The sequence below is a fragment of the Scyliorhinus torazame genome, chromosome 18 (genome assembly GCF_047496885.1).
Source record: "Scyliorhinus torazame isolate Kashiwa2021f chromosome 18, sScyTor2.1, whole genome shotgun sequence".
NCBI classification, from domain to species: domain Eukaryota; kingdom Metazoa; phylum Chordata; class Chondrichthyes; order Carcharhiniformes; family Scyliorhinidae; genus Scyliorhinus; species Scyliorhinus torazame.
Window position 1 is genome coordinate 43,049,545 of NC_092724.1, and position 21,398 is coordinate 43,070,942.

At 49.2% G+C, this 21,398-nt stretch overlaps 1 protein-coding gene across 1 annotated transcript in view; it reads left to right on the forward strand.

Annotated features, from left to right (window-relative positions):
* The window catches only part of arid3a (AT-rich interactive domain 3A), a 158,558-nt gene that overhangs the window by 73,907 nt on the left and 63,253 nt on the right, over positions 1 to 21,398 (forward strand). The gene's annotated exons all lie outside the window — the stretch shown is intronic.

Below are 21,398 nucleotides of genomic sequence, written 5' to 3' on the forward strand. Positions count from 1 at the left end.
AATTTCTTGAGATATATGCAGGTGAGGGCGTTTACTGGACAACAGGTGAGGGAATTTCCGTTGCTCCCGACACAGGGGATACAGGACAGGGTGCTTTCAGGGGTGTGGGTCGGAGAGGGCAAGGTGTCAGAGATTTACCGAGTGATGAGGGAAGAGGGGGAGGAGTCGGTGGGCGAACTAAAAGGAAAGTGGGAAGAAGAACTAGGGGAGGAGATAGAGGAGGGTATGTGGGCTGATGCCCTAAGCAGGGTAAATTCCTCTTCCTCATGCGCCAGGCTTAGCCTGATTCAATTTAAGGTGCTACATAGAGCACACACAACGGGAGCAAGATTGAGCAGGTTCTTTGGAGTGGAGGACCAATGTGGGAGGTGTGGCGGGAGCCCGGCAAACCACGCACATATGTTTTGGGCGTGCCCAGCACTGGAAGGGTATTGGAAGGGAGTGATTTCGCGGGTGGTGAAGGCCCGGGTCAAACCAGGCTGGGGGTTAGCTCTATTTGGAGTTGCGGAAGAGCCGGGAGTGCAGGAGGCGAAAGAGGCCGACGACGTGGCCTTTGCGTCCCTAGTAGCCCGGCGCAGGATCCTACTCATGTGGAAGGAGGCGAAACCCCCCGGACTGGAGGCCTGGGTAAATGATATGGCGGGGTTCATTAAACTGGAGCAGATAAAGTTTGCCCTGAGAGGATCGGCTCAAGGGTTCACCAGGCGGTGGCAGCCATTTCTCGACTACCTAGGGGAACGTTAGAGGGAAGACAGGTGACCAGCAGCAGCAACCCAGGGGGAGGGGGGGGGTGGGGGGTTTAGTTTAGGTCAAAGATAAAGGGGTTTTGTTACTTGTGTATTGTTAAAAATTTCTGTGTTGTTATTGTTGCGTTTGCTTTGTAAGAGGGGAAAAATTGTTTGGGAAAAAAATTTCAATAAAACATTTTTTTTAAAAACATGGACAAAAGAGCTGAATTAATGAGGTGAAGTGACTGCTTTTGACATCAAAGCAGCATTTGACTGAGTGTGTCATCAAGGCATCCAAGCAAAACTTAAGTCAATGGGAATAAGGGGGAAAGATATCTGCTGATCGGGCTCATGTCTAGAACTAAGTAAGATGTTTGTGATCATTGGAAATCAATCATCTCAGTCTCAGGACATCCACTGCAGGAGTTTCTCAGGGTAGTGTCCAAGGACCAACCATCTTCAGCTTTTTCATCTGTGAATTGCCCTCCATCATAAAGGTAGAATTGGGGATGTTTACATATGATTGTACAATGTTTGGTACCATTCACAACCTCTCAGATGCTGAAGCAGTTGGTTTACATATGCAGCAAGACTTGGACAACATTCGGGCTTGGGCAAATGGCAAGTAACATTCTAACCACCTCTCCATGACATTCAATGGCATTAAGATCACTGAATCACCCACTGTCAACATCTTGGGAATTACCATTGACCCCATTGAATGGATCTGTCATATACATACTGTGGTGACAAGAGCATGTCAGAGGCTGGGAATTCTGCAGCGAGTAACCCACCTCCGCACTCCACAAAGCCTGTCCACCATCTATCTAATCTATCTACACGGCACAAGTCAGGAGCCTGGATGAGTGCAGCTTCAACAACACTCTGAGCTTGACACCAACCAGGGCAAAACAGCCTGCTTGTCTGGCATCCCATACATCACTTTAAACATTCACTCCTTCCATCTCTGTGCACATTTACAACTTGCACTGCAGTAACTCAGCAAGGCTCCTTCAACAGCACTTGGGTTACAGGAAGATATAGATGGGATGGCCAAATGGGCTGATAAGTGGCAGATGGAATTTAACCCTGAAAAGGGTGAGGTGATACACTTTGCAACAAGTAATTTAACCAGGAAATATACTATGAAAGATCTGACACTGGGAAGTTCCAGTGGCTATTTGTCCATAGATCCCTGAAGGCAGAGGGGCGGTTAATAGGGCGGTGAAAAAAGCATATGGGACACTCACTTTTATCAAAGAACAATACAGCACAGGAACAGGCCCTTCAGCCCTCCAAACCTGTACTGGTCAAGATACCAACCTTGGCCAAAACCCTCAGCACTTCCTTGTGCCATATCCCTCTGTACCAATCCTATCCATGTATTTGTCAAGGTGCCTTTTGAACGCCATTAATGTATCTGCTTCCACAACCTCCCCTGGCAATGCGTTCCAGGCACTCACTACCCTCTATTTTTAAAGAAAAAAACCTGTCTCGTCATATCCTCTAAACTTTGCCCCACGGAGTTTAAACCTATGTCCCCTGGTGACTGACCCCTCCACCTGGGAAAGAGTGCCTGCCCAGCCACTCTCTCCATGCCCCTCATAATCTTGTAGACCTCTATCAGGTCACCCCTCAACCTCCGCCGTTCTAATAAAAACAGTCCGAGTCTATTCAGCCTCTCCGAATAACTCGCACACTCCAGACCAGGCAACATCCTGGTAAACCTCCCCTGCACCCTCTCTAAAGCCTCCACATCCTACTGGTAGTGTGGCGACCAGAATAATGCGCAATATTCCAAGTGCGGCCTTGCCAAGGTTCTATACAACTGCAGCATCACTTGCCAGTTTTTATACTCGATGCCCCGTCCATTGAAGGCAAGCATTCCGTATGCTTTCTTGACTACCTTGTCCACTTGTGTTGCCACTTTCAAAGATCTGTGGACCTGCACGCCCAGATCACTGACTTTCTATATTTCTAAGAGTTTTGCCATTTATGACTTGTTTCCCCTCCAATTTAGACCTACCAAAATGCATTACCTCATATTTGTCTGGATGAAACTCCATTTGCCATTTCTCTGCCCAAGTCTCCAACCCATCTAGGTCCTGCTGTATCCTCTGACAATCCTCAACACTATCTGCCACTCCACCAACCTTGGTGTCATCCACAAACTTAGTAATCAGACCAGCTACATTTTTCCTCCAAATCGTTTATGTATACTACAAACAACAGAGGCCCCAACACAGATCCCTGTGGAACACCACTAGTCACAACCTTTCATTCAGAAAAACACCCTTCTACTGCTACCGTTTGCCTTCTGTGACCGAGCCAGTTTCGTATCCATCTTACCACCTCATCTCTGATCCCATGTGATTTTGTACCAATATGCCATAAGTCACCTTACCAAAGGCTTTACTGAAATCCATGTAAACAACATCCACCGTCCTCCTCTTATCAATCATCTTTGTCACCTCTTCAAAAAACTCGATCAAGTTAGTGAGGCACGACTTCCCCTTCACAAAACCACACTGTCTATCGCTAATGAGTCCATTTGTTTCCAAAGGGGTATAAATCCTGTCCCTGAGAATTCTCTCCAATAATTTACTTGCTATCTCTCCAATAATTTACTTGCTATCTCTCACCAGCCTATAGTTTCCAGGATTATCCCTACCACCTTTCTTAAACAGCAGTACCACATTAGCTATTCTCCAGTCCTCTGGGATCTCACCTGCAGCCAATGAGGATACGAAGAAGTCAGTCAAAGCCCCAGCACTTTCCTCGCTTGCTACCCTCAGTATTCTGGGGCAAATCCCATCCGGCCCAGGAGACTTATCTATCTTAATATCTTTTATGATGTGGAGATGCCGGCGTTGGACTGGGGTGAGCACAGTAAGAAGTCTTACAACAGCAGGTTAAAGTCCAACAAGTTAGTTTTAAATCACTAGCTTTCGGAGAACAGCCCCTTCCTCGGGTGAATGAAGAGGTGGGCTCCAGAAACGTATAAAAAGACAAAGTCAATGATGCAAGACGATATTTTGAATGCGAGTCTCTGCAGGTAATTAAGTCTTTACAGGTCCAGGTGGAGCAATGGGAGAGCGGGATAATCACAGATTAAAGAGGTGTGAATTGTCTCAAGCCAGGACAGTTGGTAGGATTTCGTAAGCCCAGGCCAGATTGTGGGGGGGTGAATGTAATGCGTCATGAATCCAAGGTCCCGGTTGAGGCCGTACTTGTGTGTGGAACTTGGCTGTAAGTTTCTGCTCGGCGATTCTGCGTTGTCACCCGTCCTTGGAGAACGCTTACCCGAAGATCAGAGGCTGAATGCCCTTGACTGCTGAAGTGTTTCCCGACTGGAAGGGAACATTCCTGCCTGCTGATTGTCGCGCGATGTCTGTTCATCGGAACATTCCTGTCTGGCGATTGTTGCACGATGTCCTGTTCTTACCTGCAATGACTCTCATTCAAAGTATCGTCTTGCATCATTGACTTTGTCTTTCTATATGTTTCTGGAGCCCACCTCTTCATTCACCTGAGGAAGGAGCCGTGCTCCGAAAGCTAGTGATTTGAAACAAACCTGTTGCTTCCAAGCCCTGTTTTTTGCCCTCCCCCATGACTGGAATGTTCAGTCCATCAAGGAGCCGTTTCATCCCAGACTCTCCCATTGGGGGCTGTGAGGTATACAGCCCTTGGTAGAAGGCCTTGAAGGTTTTGTTGATCTTGTCTGGTTCTGTTTCTAGCATGCCTCTGGTATCCCTGATTTGTGCAATTTCTCTGGTGGCTGCCTGCTTTCTCAGCTGGTGTGCCAACAGGCGGCTGGCTTTGTCTCCGTGTTCGTATAAGGTCCCACGTGCCTGGTGGAGAGCAGGTCAAAGTTCCTTTGTAGCTCTTTCATCTCCGCCAGGAGCTCTACGGTCGGGGCCTTGGAGTATTTACGGTCTACCTCCAGTATGGAGTCGACCAGCTGCTGCCTCGCCACCCTTTTCTCTCTATCTCTTTGCGCTTTGTAAGCGATGATTTCCCCTCTTAGTACGGCCTTTAGTGCTTCCCAGAACGTGGAGGGCGAGACCTCCCCGTTCTGGTTGTTATCTGTGTACTCTGCAATGGCCCGTGATAACCTTTCGTTGAAGGCCTTGTCCGCTAGTAGGGCGACGTCCAACTTCCATGTGGGGCGTTGGGCCCTGTCCGTCTCCAGCCTCACGTCCATGTAGTGTGGAGCGTGGTCTGATATCACAATTGCGGAGTATTCCACCTTGTCTATCCCCGGAAGCACCGTTTTCCCTACCACAAAGAAATCAATACTGGTGTATACGCTGTGTACTGGGGAGAAGAAGGAGAATTCCTTCTCCCCCGGGTGGGCGAACCTCCAAGGGGTCCACTGCTCCCATCTGCTCCATAAAGTGACTGAGTTACCTTGCCATGCTTGAGGTTTTCCCCGTTTTGGGGTTTGATCTGTCTTTGTGTCCTGTACACAGTTGAAGTCCCCCCCCCACCCCATGATTAGTCGATGCGTCGCTATGTCAGGGATTTCTACCATGGTCTTGATGAAACTCGTGTCATCCCAGTTGGGTGCGTACACGTTAACTAGTACTACTGGTGCCCCATCCAGGGCCCCACTGACCATGATATACTGTCCCCCTGGGTCCGTGACCATCTTTGTCGCCCTAAACATCGTCCTCTTGCCGATCAATATCGCTACCCCCCTGGCCCTTGTTTCATAGCAGGAATGGTAGGTTTGTGCCACCCAGCACTTTCTTACCCGCAGTCGGTCCTGCTCTCTCAGGTGTGTCTCTTGGAGGAAGACTATGTCGGCCCTCATATTTCTTAGGTGGGTGAGGACTCTGGATCTCTTCACTGGGCCGTTGAGTCCCCTTACGTTCCAAGTGACTATCCTGGTGGGGGGCTTCTGTCCCCTCGCTCCTGTGGGATTAACCATACTTAACTGGTGGACGCGCCCCTGCCCTCCGGGGTTTCCCTTTGTTAGGGGGCCGTCCACGATGGCCGCTGTCACTGCTCTCTCCATGCGGTCGGGTCCCTGCGCTTCAGGGTTTCCCTTTGTCCCGGGGGCACCCGACATGGCTGCCCACTGTGCATCCGCCATGCGGGTAGTCCCCTGCACTCTGGGGTCTCCCTTCGCCCAGGGACCGTACTGAGTGGGTGCTTGCAGCGATTCCTTGTTTCGGGCCCTTGGTTGTGGCACTTTGTAGCCCAAGTCCTTTTCTAGCCCTGTTTGTCCCTCCTTCCCAGTGTCGCCCCTCCCCGGTCTCTCCTTCCCTGCCCCCCCCCCTCCCGGTCCCTCCCCTTTTCCTCCTCTCCCTTGTATCCCTCCTTTGTCCCTCTTTCCCCTGTTCCTGTCCCAGTTTGCTCTCCCGTCTCTGTTAAGTGGTCCCCCCCACCTCCAGCCTGGCGTCTTCCCCCCTGTTGGGGGCGCGCTGCGGCCCTGCTTTGTTGCATGCCCCTGGCGCTAGCTTTCCCACTAGTACGGTGGCCCCCCTCTCGGGAGTTACTGTCTCGCTTCTCCCCTGCCCAGCCTCTACGGTTTTCTGCCCGCTCTTCCCCTATCCTACTCTCCACTCCTCTTGCTTGCTCGCCCTTCTCCGCTACTCTCGTTCTCTCATGCTGGGGCCTGGCCTCTCACCTGAAGCGGTCCCTCGGGCAGTGGTCTGTTCTTAGTTCAGGGTGCGCTCGCCTTGGAGGGGGCGGGGGGGCCTGGCGTTGCCCCCCCCCCCCGTCGGCGTGTTGTTGCCCCCTGCCAGGGGCCCCTCATTTCTACCTTCGCTGGTGGTTTTCCATCCCATGTTCCTTGACAAACTTGTTTGCTTCGGCAGGGGCTGTAAAGAAGTATTCTCTTTCTTGGTATGTGACCCAGAGTTTCGCTGGGTACAGCATACCAAAACGCACGTTGCTCTTGTGAAGAGCTGCTTTCGGTCTATTAAGCTCGGCCCGTCTCCTGGCTAGGTCTGCCCCAGTGTCCTCGTAAATTTTAATGGCATGTCCTTCCCATTTGCAGGTTCTGTTTTTCCTGGCCCAGCGTAGGATTGTTTCCCTATCTTGGTACTGGTGCAGTTTAGCTATAACTGCTCGCGGGTGTTCCCCTGCTTTGGGCTTCGGGCACAGCGACCGGCGTGCTATGTCCATTTCTGGTGGGCTGGGAAAGATTTTCTTCCCCACTAAGTTGCCCAGCATCTTGGCCACGTATGCCGTGGGGTTTCTACCCTCGATCCCCTCTGGTAAGCCCACTATCCTGGCATTTTGCCTCCTCGAGCGGTTTTCCTGGTCGTCCACTCTGCTCTTCAGGCTGCCCTGTGTTGTGCCCAGTCTCGCCACCTCCCTCTCGAGGGCCGTGATCCGGTCGCCCACGCCAGTCGCTGCTTTCTCCAGCTCCTTGATGGTTGCCTCTTGGGCTTCCAGTTTCTTCCCTTGGGCGTCCAATTTCCCCTCTGCTCTGCCCAGGGCCTGCTGCACCTCCGCCAGGGCCTTGGCCATTGCTTCCTGCACTGCGGCCTCTGTGTCTGCCCTAGCCTCTGCCTTGTTTACCTGCTGATGTTCCCTCAGCGCATCGGCAAAGGCTGCCTTCCAGTTCCAGCTACCCCCTGGCCCTGGGGGAGACTGCACCTGTCTGCCCAGCTCTTTTTGATGCGGCGATACTTCCATTCTGCCGCTTTGCTGCACCCATTTCTTAAAGGTACTCTCACATGACACCTCCCCCCAAGAAAAAAAAAACCATCAACTTGAAGATGGTTTCATTTTTCACCTTTTCACTATCCTTTAAGAAATGCACACAGTAAATATACATTTTCGTTTCAAAAAACAACACACGCAAACAGGTATAATAACATAGTCAATTTTTTCCCCGTTTTTCTTCCAACTGAAATCTTTCTCGATTGACAGACTCTTTGAACATGAAGGTCTCTGCACGATCCGTCCATTTCTCTACGCCTCGGCATGTCTCTTTAAAGTCAGATACTTTAGTTCTATCTGATCACAGAGTCCCTTGTAATTCTCCAACACAGGAGCATTGGTTATCACAGCTTTCAGGCAGTCAAATGCCTGTTGAAAGTCCGCTGTCCATTGAATTTTTTGACGTTTCTTCAGCAAGTCCATCAGTGGAGCAATCACGCGACAAAGCATTTTGCACAAATGTCCGATCAAATCCACTCCTGCCAAGAAATTGCATTATTTCCCTTTGTCTCGAGGGTATCGGAAACTCCTCAATAACTGTTGGTTTCACATCCCGTGTGACCATTCGACCCTGTCCGATTGCATGTCCTAGGAAAGTGACCAGGGCTTTGCCAAATTCACTTTTGGCTAGGTTTACCACCAAACCCGCCTCCTGAAGGCGATCAAATAACTCCATCAGATGTTTTAAATGTTCTTTCCATGTTTGGCTGAAAATTATCAGATCGTCGATGTATACCGCACAATTGGGTAATCCTGAAACAACTTTGTTAGTTAACCGTTGAAATGTGGTTGGGTGTTTTTCATGCCAAATGGCATAACTTTAAATTGGTACATACCATCTGGAGTCACAAAAGCTGAAATCTCCTTTGCCCTTTCGGATAAAGGTACCTGCCGGTAACCTTTAAGTAAATCCAATTTGGAAATAAAAACTGATTGTCCCACTTCCTCAATGCAATCGTCCAAACGTGGGATAGGTTTAGAGTCTGTTCTTGTAACTGCATTAACCTTTCTAGAGTCTAAACACAACCGTTGGGTACCGTCTGGTGTTGGTACCATCACTGTGGGTGAGCTCCATTAGCTGCAACCCACTTCAATTATGCCATTTTTAAGCATACACTCAATCTTTTTGTTAACCTGTGCCAATTTTAAAGGGTTAAGTCTGTATGGATGCTGTTTGATTGGAACAGCATTTCCCACATCTACATCATGTATAGCCATTTTAGTACTTCCCAATTTATCTCCACAAACTTGCCCATGTGATATCAATAACTCTTTCAGGTCAGTCCGTTTTTCCTCTGGAACGTGGCTCAACAATTTATCCCAATTTTTAAGAACATCCTTGTTTTCCAATTTAATTTGAGGTATGTCAAATTCACAGTCATCTGGATTTGGTTCGTCACTTTGCGTTAGAATCATTAAAACCTCCATTTTCTCTCCTTCCCTTTCAAAGTACCTTTTAAGCATATTCACATGACACGCTCAGTGAGTCTTCCTTCTATCTGGTGTTTTTACCACATAATTCACCTCACTTAATTTCCTTTCAATCTGATAAGGTCCACAAAACCTACCTTTTTAAAGGCTCACCTACCACTGGTAACAATACTAAAACTTTATCTCCACTGGCAAAACTACGAACTTTGGATTTCTTGTCCGCTACCCATTTCATCACATTTTGTGCAAGTTTTAAATATTGTCTAGCCAATTCACCTGCTCTATTTAATCGTTCCCTAAAATTTGACACGTAATACAATTATGCAAGTTCTGATTTCTCACTCACCAATTTTTCCTGAATCAATTTAAGTGGTCCTCTTAGCTCATGACCAAAAATTAGTTCAAAAGGACTAAATTTGGTTGACTCATTAGGTGCATCCCTAATTGCAAACAGTACGAATGGAATTCCTTTATCCCAATCCTCTGGATAATCTTGACAATAAGCCCTCAACGTTGTCTTTAATGCCACCTTTCTAACGCTCCCTGCGATTCTGGATCGTATGCAGTTGATTTAAATTGTTTTATTCCTAAGGTATCCATAACTTCTTTGAATACCCTTGAGGTAAAATTTGATCCTTGATCCGATTGTATTTCTGTGGGTAGTCCATATCTAGTAAAGAATTTAGGTAACTCCTCCACAATCTTTTTAGCTGTAATATTATGTACTGGAATGGCCTCTGGAAACCTAGTAGACACGTCCGTTATAGTCAAAAGATATTGATTTTGTTTTAGGAAGCGGTCCTACGCAATCAATTAGGACCCTTGTAAAAGGTTCCTCAAATGCTGGAATGGGTATTAAGGGCGCTGGTTTTATCACTGCTTGAGGTTTCCCTATCACTTGACATGTGTGACATGATTGACAAAATTTAACTACATCTTTATGTCGTCCAGGCCAATAAAAATGTTTCTGGATTTTAGCTTGAGTTTTCCTTATTCCCAAATGACCTCCCACTAGTGCCTCATGTGCAACTCGCAACACCTCCTTTCTATACCCTACTGGCAATACTACTTGATGAATTTCTGCCCACTTCTCATCCGCCTGCATATGTAAAGGTCTCCATTTTCTCATCAAGACATTACTTTTACGGTAATAACACTCTGGTATACACTCAGATTCCTCTTCTGTGTATGCTTTCTGAAACATCTGTTTTATTTCTATATCTTTTTGTTGTAACTCCACCAGTTTTGCTTAACTAAAAATATCCACCTCATCCTCCACCTGTTCTTGTTCTTTTTCAACCATCTGATCAAAAATCATTTCTGATAATTGCACTTCAACTTCCATCTTCACTCTCTGATTTCTCCTCTTGTCTTAACCTGTGACTTTGTGACCACACAATCCGGAAAATTCCCAGGATATTCGTCCTTCAACACTTCAGTTGTCTGATTTTCCACTGGCTTATCACCCACAGTAGGCAACACTCCCACCTGCGATCCAGCTATATCATTACCCAAGATAAACCGTATTCTTGGACAAGATAGTTTCTCTATTACTCCTACTACCACTTCACCACTCTTCATTGGACTTTCCAATCTTATCGTATATAATTGAACACTACTCCTCTCACCTTGAATTCCACATATTACCACCTTTTCTGGCAACATTCTTCCCGAGCTACATAACTCCTCATCTCTTACCATTAAAGATTGACTAGCTCCCGTATCTCTTAAAATTGTGACTTCTTTACCTGCTCCTCCTGATACACATGAGTAAACTTTACCCACACAAGTAAATTCTTTAAAGACATCTTGCACCTTCTTATCAATCACCACTTGATCAGGCTTTACAATCTTTAATACATCCTTTGCTTCACTTGTGCTTTCCTTTACCACTTTAACAAACCCCACTGTCTTATCCTGTTTTACCAGATCAGCCTTCCCAGTGCTTTTCTTCAACCACCAACACTGTGACTTTACATCGCCAAGTTTATTACAGTGAAAACATTTGAAACTTTTCATTTCTTTTCCACCCTCCTGGATTTGTTCTTTAATCTGAGGTATACTCTCATTATCTCCCATCAGATCACCTTTATCTTTACCACTTGAGTATTTCTCATGCCCCCAGTTTCTATCCCTCACAGGCTGAAACTGATGTCGGAAACCAAGCTTTGATTTATGAACTAATTCCACATGAATCCTCACTACATCAGGAATTGAATTTTTAAACTCCTCCAAAAGTATAATTTCTCTGAGAGCTTCATATGTTTGGTCTATTTTCAAAACCCTTATCCGCCTATCAAAATTACTCTGTTTGATCCTTTCAAACTCCATGTATGTTTGACCAAATCCTTTCGTTAAATTTCTAAATCTTTGTTTGTAAGCTCCAGGCACTAGTTCTTCTGCACCTCAAATGGATTTTTTCACCGTCTCATATGTCTCAGATACCTCCAGCAGTGATGCAAACACTTCACTCCCCTACCTATCAGCTTTGTTTGAATCAGTAATACCCACATGTCCTGTGGCCATTTCATTTGTTTAGCCACCTTCTCAAATGAAATGAAAAAGGCTTCTACCTCCTTCTCATCAAGCCTTGGCAATGCTTGGACATATTTAAATAGATTCCCACCAAGCCTTCGACTATGACGCTCTTTCTCACTGTCCTCATCACTATCCACCAACTGTACGTTTCCCTTTACGTCTGCCAATTTTAACTGACTCATGTTTCATGGCCATTTTCTCAAGTTCAAACTCTCTCCCTTTATCTTTTTACCAGATCTGTATCCCCCTTTTTCTTTTTGTTCAGCTAGGGCTATTCTTTCTGTTTTCCTTTCTTCTCTCTTTTTCCTCTCTATCTCCCTCTCTTTCTCTTTCCTCTTTTCTCTCTCTCTTTCTTTTTCCTCTCTCTTTCGTATTCAAGCTGCTTTAATTCTTTCTCATGTTCCATTTGTTTAATTTGTAACTGAATTTTTTGCTATTTCCAATGAGTCAAACTGTATCTCAGGCAAGTTTAAATGCTTAGCCACCGCCATAATTACCTCATCTTTTCGCATTTTGTCAGGTAATGTTAACTGCAATGTTTTTGCCAAATCTAACAGTCTGCTTTTAGTCTCTCTCCGTAAGGTAGTGCGTGTGACCATCTCCACCCCTAAAAACTTCTGAGCCTCTGAAAGAGCCATTGTCCACAACACACTCCCTACTTAAACTAGAATACCACGCCTGAAAAGCACCCACAATATACTCACCCCTCACTGTCTTTAAGTTCACTAAGCCAAACTACCAGATATACTTTTATCCCCCTCGAGCCCCCAATTTGTTATGGGCCAGCGTATAGAGAACCCCAAAGTGTATCATGAAGTTCACCTGACCCACAACTTTTAATAGATTGTGGTATGGGGAGCACACAGCCCACTCTACAGGTGTGGTAGAGCAGAAATGGAAAAGTATTTTATTAAAGCAAAACAATGTTTATTCTATAAACTCAAGTTAACCTTTTTAAAACATAGAGTGAACATCTTAGCAACCATTAATTCAAATACAACCCCCAAAGAATACAACACTAAGTAATCCTTTAAGCTTTCCTTTTAACATCCATAAGACTTAAAACCCCTTTTACCAGAAGCACATCAGGTTAAAGTCACTACTATTATAAGTTTTAAATCACCAGGATTTTACAACCTTTAGATTACAGCCCCTAGCACTAAGTGAGTTCAAGTCAATATAGGGGAAATTAAAATCCCCTGCCACAACAACCCTGTTACTTTTGCACCTATCCAAATCTCTCTACCTATCTGCTCCTCTATCTCTCTCTGGAAGTTTGAGGGCCTGTAATAAATGCCAAACATTGTGATTGCTCCCTTCCTGTTCCTGAGCTCTACCCAGATTGCCTCATTGTATGAGCCCTCAGAGGTGTCCTCCCGCAGTACGGCGATAATATTCTCCTTAAGCAGTAATGCTACTCCCCCACCCGTTTTACACCCCCTTCTATCTCTCCTGAAGCATCTATATCCTCCAACGTTCAGCTGCCAATCCTGCCCTTCCTTTAACCATGTTTCTGTGATAGCCACAACATCATAATTCCAAGTACTAATAAGTGCTCTTACGTTTATCTGCCTTAATTGCTATAATGTGGAGATGCCGGCGTTGGACTGGGGTGAGCACAGTACGAAGTCTTACAACACCAGGTTAAAGTCCAGCAGGTTTGTTTCGATGTCACTAGCTTTCGGAGCGCTGCTCCTTCCTCAGGTGAATTGCTATACTTCTGGCATTAAAACAAATACACTTCAAACCACTGCGTTTGAGCAGACAGGGTGATGTTGTTCTCTTATTTGTGTCCTCTTTTTCCCCTTCAGTTATTCCAACATCTAAGCGAAAATAAGTTTCGAGGCAGAGATAGCAAAAGCTGGGAGGTCATGATGAAGCTGTATAGAACTTTGGTGAAACCACAGCTGAAGTGCTGTGAGCAATTCTGGCAGCATGGTAGCACAGTGGTTAGCACAGTTGCTTCACAGATCCAGGGTCCCAGGTTTGATTCCTGGCTTGGGTCACTGTCTGTGTGGAGTCTGCACGTTCTCCCCGTGTCTGCGTGGGTTTCCTCTGGGTGCTCCGTTTCCCTCCCACATCCAAAGATGTGCAGGTTAGGTAGATTGCCTATGCTAAGTTGCCCTTAGTGTCAAAAAAAAGGTTAGATGGGGTTTCGGGGATAAGGTGGAGATGTGGGGTTAAGGTGGAGGTAGGGGCTCTTTCCAAGGGCCGGTGCAGACTCGATGGGCCGAATGGCGTCCTTCAGCACTGTAAATTCTATGATTCTAAGGCCGCCACATTATAGGAAGGATGTAATTGCACTGGAGGGGCAGCAGAGAAAATTTACTAGAATGCTGCCTGGGATGGAACATTTGAGTTATAAAGAGAGGTTGGATAGGCTTGGGTTGTTTTCTCTGGAGCAGAGAAGACTAAGGGTGACCTGATTGAGGTATACAAGATTATGAAGGGCATGGACAGGGTGGTAGGGAACAGCTGTTCCCCTTAGTTGAAAGGTCAGTTACGAGGGGACACAAGTTGAAAATGAGGGGTGGGAGGCTTAGGGGGGGTTTGAGGAAAAACCTTTTTACGCAGAGAGTGGTGACGGTTTGGAATGCACTGCCTGGGAGTGTGGTAGAGGCAGGATGCCGTGCATCCTTTTAAAAAGTACCTGGATGAATATTTGACACGCCATAACATTCAAGGCTATGGGCCAAGTGCTGGCACGTGAGATTGGGTGGGCAGGTAAGGGTCTTTCAAGCATCGGTGCAGACTCGATGGGCCGAAGGACCTCTTCTGCACTGTAGTATTCAATGATTCAGTGAAGACTTCAACCACCTAGAAAGATAAGGGCCACGGATGCCTGGGAGCACTAGCCTCTTCAAGCCACCTATCATCCTCACTTAGAACCATTTTGCTGTTCCTTCACTGTCAAAATCCTGGAACTCCCTCCCCAATGGCACTGAGAGTGTATCTGCACCACATGGACTGCAGCGCTTCAAAAAGCTGGCTTACCACCACCTGAAGAGCAGTTAGGTATGGGCAACAAATGTTGGCCGAGCCAGTGATGCCCACATCCTGTGAAAGAATTTTTTAAAAATTGGATGATCAGAATTTCCTCCAACTAAAAACTTGGAAGACTGAAGCCATTGTCTTTGATAAATGTGAAATCCTCTGTTTCTACCTTGGACTGATTAAAAGTATTTGCAACCTTGCGGTTGATTTTGACATGATATATCCGTACCATTACCACAATTCCACTTTTGCAACATCACTTGACTCTGACTGCACCTGAACTCACCTGCTAAAAGCCTCATCTATGCTTTTGTTACTTCTAGACTTGACTATTCCAATGCTTTCCCACATCATAGCAATGATTCTGGTTCAAAAATACTTCACTGACTAAACTAAAACGCATTGGGACAAATTGTGGTTGTTAAAGGTATCATATTAATGCAAGTCTTGACGTCCGGTTGTGGCTATGCAGAGCCAAGTCGCACGTTCAGCAGCTCCCGCTAGAAGCGGACTTTTGGGCTCTTTTTAGAGCCCGTAACGGCGCTTGCTCGACGTTCCCGGTGTGGGAAGGAGATAGCAACATTCCCCCAATAGTGTATGGCTTGGACCAAGAGTGGGCTCACCAAAAAAGTGGCAGTGAAACAAAAGAAGGTGCGAGGGAGGAAGACCAAGATGGCGGCGGGTGGAGACCAGGCAGCGTGGATGCAGTGGGTGCAGGAGCAGCAGGAATTTCTTCAGCGCTGCTTTAGGGAGCTGAAAGCGGATCTGCTGGCGCCGATGAAGGTGTCAATCGATAAACTGCTGGAGACCCAGACGACCCAAGGGACGGCGATCCGGGAGGTCCGGCAAACGGTCTCTGAGAACGAAGGTGAGATCCTAGGCCTAGCAGTGAATGTGGAGGCGCACGAGGCGCTCCATAAAAAAAATCGCAGGTGAGGTTCGAGGAGATGGAGAACCGGTCGAGGCGGAAGAATCTGCGGATCTTGGGCCTCCCGGAGGGATTGGAGGGGTCGGACGTGGGGGCCTACGTGGTCACCAGGCTGAATTCGCTGATGGGAGCGGGGTCCTTCCAGGGGCCCCTGGAGCTGGAGGGGGCCCACCGAGTGCTGGCGAGGAGGCCCAAGCCCAATGAGCCGCCGCGGGCGGTGCTGGTGCGGTTCCACCGGTTTGCTGATCGGGAGTGCGTGCGAAGGTGGACCAAGAAGGAGCGGAGCAGCAGGTGGGAGAACGGAGATCCGGATCTACCAAGATTGGAGCGCGGAGCTGGCGAAGAAGAGGGCCGGGTACATTTGGGCAAAGGCGGTGCTGCACAGGAGGGGGGTGAAGTTCGGCATGCTGCAGCCGGCGCGTCTGTGGGTCACCTATACGGACCGACATCAATATTTTGAGTCCCCGGAGGACGCGTGGGCCTTTGTACAGGCCAAAAAATTGGACTTGGACTGAGGGTCAAGGGCGGGGGGCCGCGATGAAGGGATGGTTGGGGATTGTTGTGTTGTATTTTGTGGGGGGGTTCTTTGTTGGTTCTTGGTTTTTCGGGGGTTGGTTGGGCACTGTTTTGGTTGGGTCCGCCGGGTGGGCTCGTGGAGGGGGGTAGGTAAACGACTTAGGGGGGTTGATGGCCGGCAGGGGTGTCCCGCAGGGGGGGGTGGGGGGGGGAGGGGGGAGGCCTGGGTTGGGGGCAAGGGGACCGGGCTAAACCAGAGGAGGTGGAGCCGGGCGAGTAGAAAGCGCGGGCTTTTTCTCCCGCTAAGGGCTGAAGGGGGCTGGGAAGCGCGGGTTTTTTCCCGCGCTGGGAGTGGGAGGGGGGAGTTTCACACTGGGAGGGGTCGAGGGAGTGGCCGGGGTCAGCAGGAGTTGGCTGACTTACGGGAGTGTAATGGGGAGAGCAATGCAGCTATGGGGAGGGGGAAGGGAGGGACTGGTTTGCTGCTGGAATGGCCAAGGAGGAGCTGGAGTCTGTAGAGGAGGTCAGAGCGGGGGGTCTGCCGCTGTGGGGAACCGGCCGTGCGGGGGGCGCGGGCACGTGGCTGGCCTAGGAGGGGATATGGCTAGTCGGCGGGGGAGGAGGGTGTGTTGCCCCCTGATCCGGCTGATAACCTGGAACGTAAGGGGACTGAACGGGCCGGTCAAACGGGCCCAGGTGTTCGCGCACCTGAAGGGGCTGAGGGCAGATGTGGCCATGCTTCAGGAGACGCACCTGAGGGTAGCGGATCAGGTAAGGTTGAGAAAGGGGTGGGTAGGCCAGGTGTTTCATTCGGGGTTGGATGCAAAAAATAGGGGGGTGGCGATCTTGGTGGGGAAGAGAGTGTCTTTTGACGCGTCGAGCATCGTGGCAGACAATGGCGGTAGGTATGTGATGGTAAGTGGCAAGCTGCAGGGGGAGCGGGTGGTGTTGGTCAATGTATACGCCCCGAATTGCGCCGGATTCCGGACCTGGATACAGGGGGCCTGATAATTGGGGGGGGGGGGGATTTCAATGCGGTGCTGGACCCGGCACTAGATTGCTCCAGGTCTAGGACGGGTAGGAGGCCGACGGCGGCTGACGGGGTTCATGGACCAGATGGGAGAGATGGACCCATGGAGGTTTGCGAGGCCAGGGGCGAGGGAATTCTCATTCTTCTCCCATGTCCACAAGGCCTATTCCTAGATTGACTCCTTTGTTATGAGTAGGGCGCTGATTCCGAGAGTGGAAGATACTGAGAACTCGGCGATAGCCATTTCCGATCACGCTCCGCATTGGGTAGACCTCGAGCTGGGGGAGGAGAGGGACCAGCGCCTGTTGTGGCGCTTAGAGGTGGGGTTGCTGGCGGATGAGGAGGTGAGCGGGCGGGTCCAAGGGTGCATAGAGAGGTACCTGGAGGCTAATGACAATGGGGAGGTCCAAGTCGGGGTGGTCTGAGAGGTGCTGAAGGCGGTGGTCAGGGGAGAGCTGAACTCCATTAGGGCCCATAAGGAGAGGAGGGAGAGGGCGGTGGGGGAGATGGTGAGGGTGGACAGGAGGTACGCGGAGGTCCCCGGAGGATGGATTGCTTAGGGAGCGGCGTAGCCTCCAGGCTGATTTCGATCTGTTGACCACTAGGAAGGCGGAGGCGCAATGGAGGAAGGCGCTGGGGGCGGTATATGAATATGGAGAAAAGGCGAGCCAGATGCTCGCGCACCAGCTTCGGAAGCAAGAGGCAGCTAGGGAGATCGGGAGAAGTTAAGGATGTGGGAGGGAGCATGGTGCGAAGTGGGGTGGGTGTCAATGGGGTCTTCAGGGACTTCTACGAGGAACTGTATCGGTCCGAGCCCCCACTGGAGGAGGGAGGGATAGGTCGCTTTCGGGACCAGTTGAGATTCCCGAGGGTGGAGGAGGGGCAGGTGATGGGGCTGGGGGCGTGGTTAGGTTGGAGGAGTTGGTCAAAGGGATACGAAGCATGCAGGCGGGGAAGGCACCAGGGCCAGATGTGTTCCCGGTCGAATTTTATAAGAAGTATGTGGACCTGCTGGGCCCTCTGTTGGTAAGGACCTTTAACGAGGCAAGAGAAGGAGGGGCTTTGCCCCTGACGATGTCTCCGGCGTTGATCTCCTTGATCCTGAAGCGGGACAAGGATCCCCTACAATGTGGGTCATACAGGCCGATCTCACGCCTAAATGTAGATGTAAAGTTGTTGGCGAAGATTTTAGCCACGAGGATAGAGGACTGTGTGCCTCAGGTCATTCACGAGGATGAGACGGGGTTTGTGAAAGGGAGACGGCTGAATACGAATGTACGGAGCCTCTTGAATGTTATAATGATGCCGGCGGTGGAAGGGGAGGCGGAGATAGTGGCGGCGATGGATGCGGAAAAGGCCTTTGATATGGTAGAGTGGGGGTACCTGTGGGGGTGCTGAAAAGGTTCGGGTTTGGGGAGGGGTTTGTCAGGTGGGTTAAGTTGCTGTATGAGGCCCCGGTGGCGAGTGTGGCCACGAACAAGAGGTCAGAGTATTTTTGGTTACACCGGGGGACGAGGAAGGGGTGTCCCCTGCCCCCCCTGCTCTTTGCGCTGGTGATTGAGCCCCTGGCCATGGCATTGAGGGGAGTCGAGGAATTGGAGGGGGATGGTGTGGGGTGGGGAGGAACATCGGGTGTCGCTCTATGCGGACGATCTGCTGTTATATGTGGCGGACCCGGTGGGGGAAATGCCGGAGGTGATGAGGATTCTCAGGGAGTTTGGGGATTTCTCTGGGTATAAGCTCAATATGGGGAAGAGCGAGTTGTTCGTTCACCCAGGGGCCAGGAGAGGGGGATTGGTGAGCTCCCACTAAAAAGGACGGAGAGGAGTTTCAGGTACCTGGGGGTCTAGGTGGCTAGGAGTTGGGGGGTCCTGCATAAGTTTAACTTCACAAGACTGGTGGAGCAAATGGAGGAGGAGTTTAAGAGGTGGGACGTGCTGCCACTCTCCCTGGCGGGGAGGGTGCAGTCAGTTAAAATGACAGTGCTCCATGGATTTTTGTTCCTGTTCCAGTGCCTCCTCATCCTGATCCCTAAGGCCTTCTTCAGGCAGGTTAATAGGAGCATTATGGGGTTTGTGTGGGCGCAGAAGACCCCGAGGGTGAGAAGGGTGTTCCTGGAGCGGTGCAGGGATGGGGGGGGGGGGGGTTGGCGCTGCCTCACCTCTGTGGGTATTATTGGTCCGCCAACGTGGCGATGGTGCTTGAGTAGGTGATGGAGGGGGATGTAGCAGCATGGAAGAGGCTGGAGATGGCGTCCTGTGTGGGCACGAGCCTGGAGGCGCTGGTGACGGCGCCACTGCCGCTTCCTCCAACGAGGTATACCACGAGCCCGGTGGTGGCGGCTACCCTCAAAATGTGGGGGCAATGGAGACGTCACAGGGGGGAGGTGGGGGCCTCGGTGTGGTCCCCGATTCGGGGGAACCACCGGTTTGTCCCGGGGAAGATGGACGGAGGGTTCCTGAGCTGGCACAGGGTAGGTATTAGAAGGATGGGGGACCTGTTTGTGGACGGGAAGTTTGTGAGCCTTGGTGAGCTGAAGGAGAAGTTTGGGCTCCCCCGGGGAACACCTTCAGATATATGCAGGTAAGGGCGTTTGTTCGGCAGCAGATGGTGGAGTTCCCACTGTTGCTGCCACGCAGGGTCCAGGACAGGGTGCTGTCGGGGGTGTGGGTTGGAGAGGGGAGGATCTCTGCAACATATCGGGTGATGCAGGAGGAGAGGAGGCCTCGGTGGAGAAGCTAAAGGGTAAGTGGGAGGAGGAGTTGGGTGAGGAGATTGACGAGGGGTTGTGGGCGGATGCCCTGGGAAGAGTGAACTCTTCCTCTTGCGCGAGGCTCAGCCTCATACAATTTTAGGTGCTGCATAGGGCTCACATGACCAGGGCAAGGATAAGCCTGTTCTTTGGGTGCGAGAACAGGTGTGTTAGGTGCTCAGGGAGCCCAGCAAACCACACCCACATTGTTTTGGGCATGCCCAGCACTGGAGGACTTTTGGGAGGGTGTAGCGAGGACAGTGTCGAGGGTGGCAGGTTCCAGGGTCAAGCCGGGCTTTGGGCTCACAATATTTGGGGTGGCAGAGGGGCCAGGAGTGCAGGAGGCAAAAGATTCTGGCCTTGGCGTCCCTGGTAACCCGGCGAAGGATTCTTCTTCAGTGGAAGGATGCGAGGCCCCCAAGTGTGGAATCCTGGATCAACGATATGGCGGGGTTTATTAAATTGGAAAGGGTGAAATTTGCCTAAGGGGATCGGTGCAAGGGTTCGTCAGGCGGTGGCAACCGTTCCTAGACTTCCTGGCAGAGCGTTAGAAGATGGTCAGCAGCAACCAGTGGGGGGGCGGGGGGAGGTTGTTTTTCTTGAGTGGGCATGTATATTTGCTTTTGTGTTGATGATGGCTATTAATTTATTATTTATGTATACGGGGGGGGGGGGGGGGGTCTTTCTATATTTTGTGAACATTTGAATAAAAAATAATTTTTTTAAAAAAAAGTCTTTTTGTCCCTTGGCTCATTGCCGATCTTCCACCCCCTCTAAACCTTCTCGCATTCAAAACACTACTGTCCGTGCCTCGGCCTGTTCCAAATTTCAGTGACCCATCATCCATGCCTGCTCGGTTTTACTGTAATGCCTCAATTTTAAAATCCTCATCCTTGTTTAAAATCCCTACATGGCCTTAACCCTCCCTATCTCTGTAGTCTCCTCCAGCATAACAAGACTTCAAGATCTCTGTGCTCTTCCCATTCCAGTCTCTTGCACATCCATGGTTTTAATCACCCTGCCATTGGCCGCAATGGTTCCAGCTGTTTTGACCCTAACTTCCCAGCCCCTCATCCTCTTTCCTTGAGATGCACTTAAAACTTACCTCTTCATTCAAACTTTGACTCACCTGTCCGGATATCACCACCTGCGATTCACTTTTTAAAAAATATTGTTCTTGGTGCACACGCCCTATGTTAAATTTGCTATATTAATGTAGGTTGCTTTCTAGTCATTAAGAAGATTACACTTGAACCAATTATGTCAATTACACACATGCACATTTCTAGCAGAGAATCACTGGACAATGGTTAGGAGTGGCAACTTGGGCCAAATGGTTCCCTCCACATCCTAAGTATTGAATCATATTATACTACCCTCTAGTTGAAGGCACAGAAAGAGTTAAATGGATTTGATCTAACTGCCATTATGGAAACATGGCTACAGGATGACCAATACTGGGAACTGAATATTCATGGCTATTCAACATTTAAGAAGGACCGGTGAAAAGGAGGTGGTGTTGCGCTGATAATAAAGGATGAGATCAGTATGTTAGTAAAAGTGGATTTCACACCGAAGAACAACATTTGGAATCTGTTTAGGTGGAGCTGAGCCACAGCAAGGGATAGCAAAAATTGGTAGAAATGTTTATCAGCCACCAAACAAACTGTCACCATGTGATGCATAGTAATAATCAGGACATTAGAGAAGCATGTAGCATAGGTAATACAATAATCGTGGGTGACTTCAATCTGCATTTAGACAGGGTTAACTTAATGAGCACAAATGCTGTGGAGGATGAGT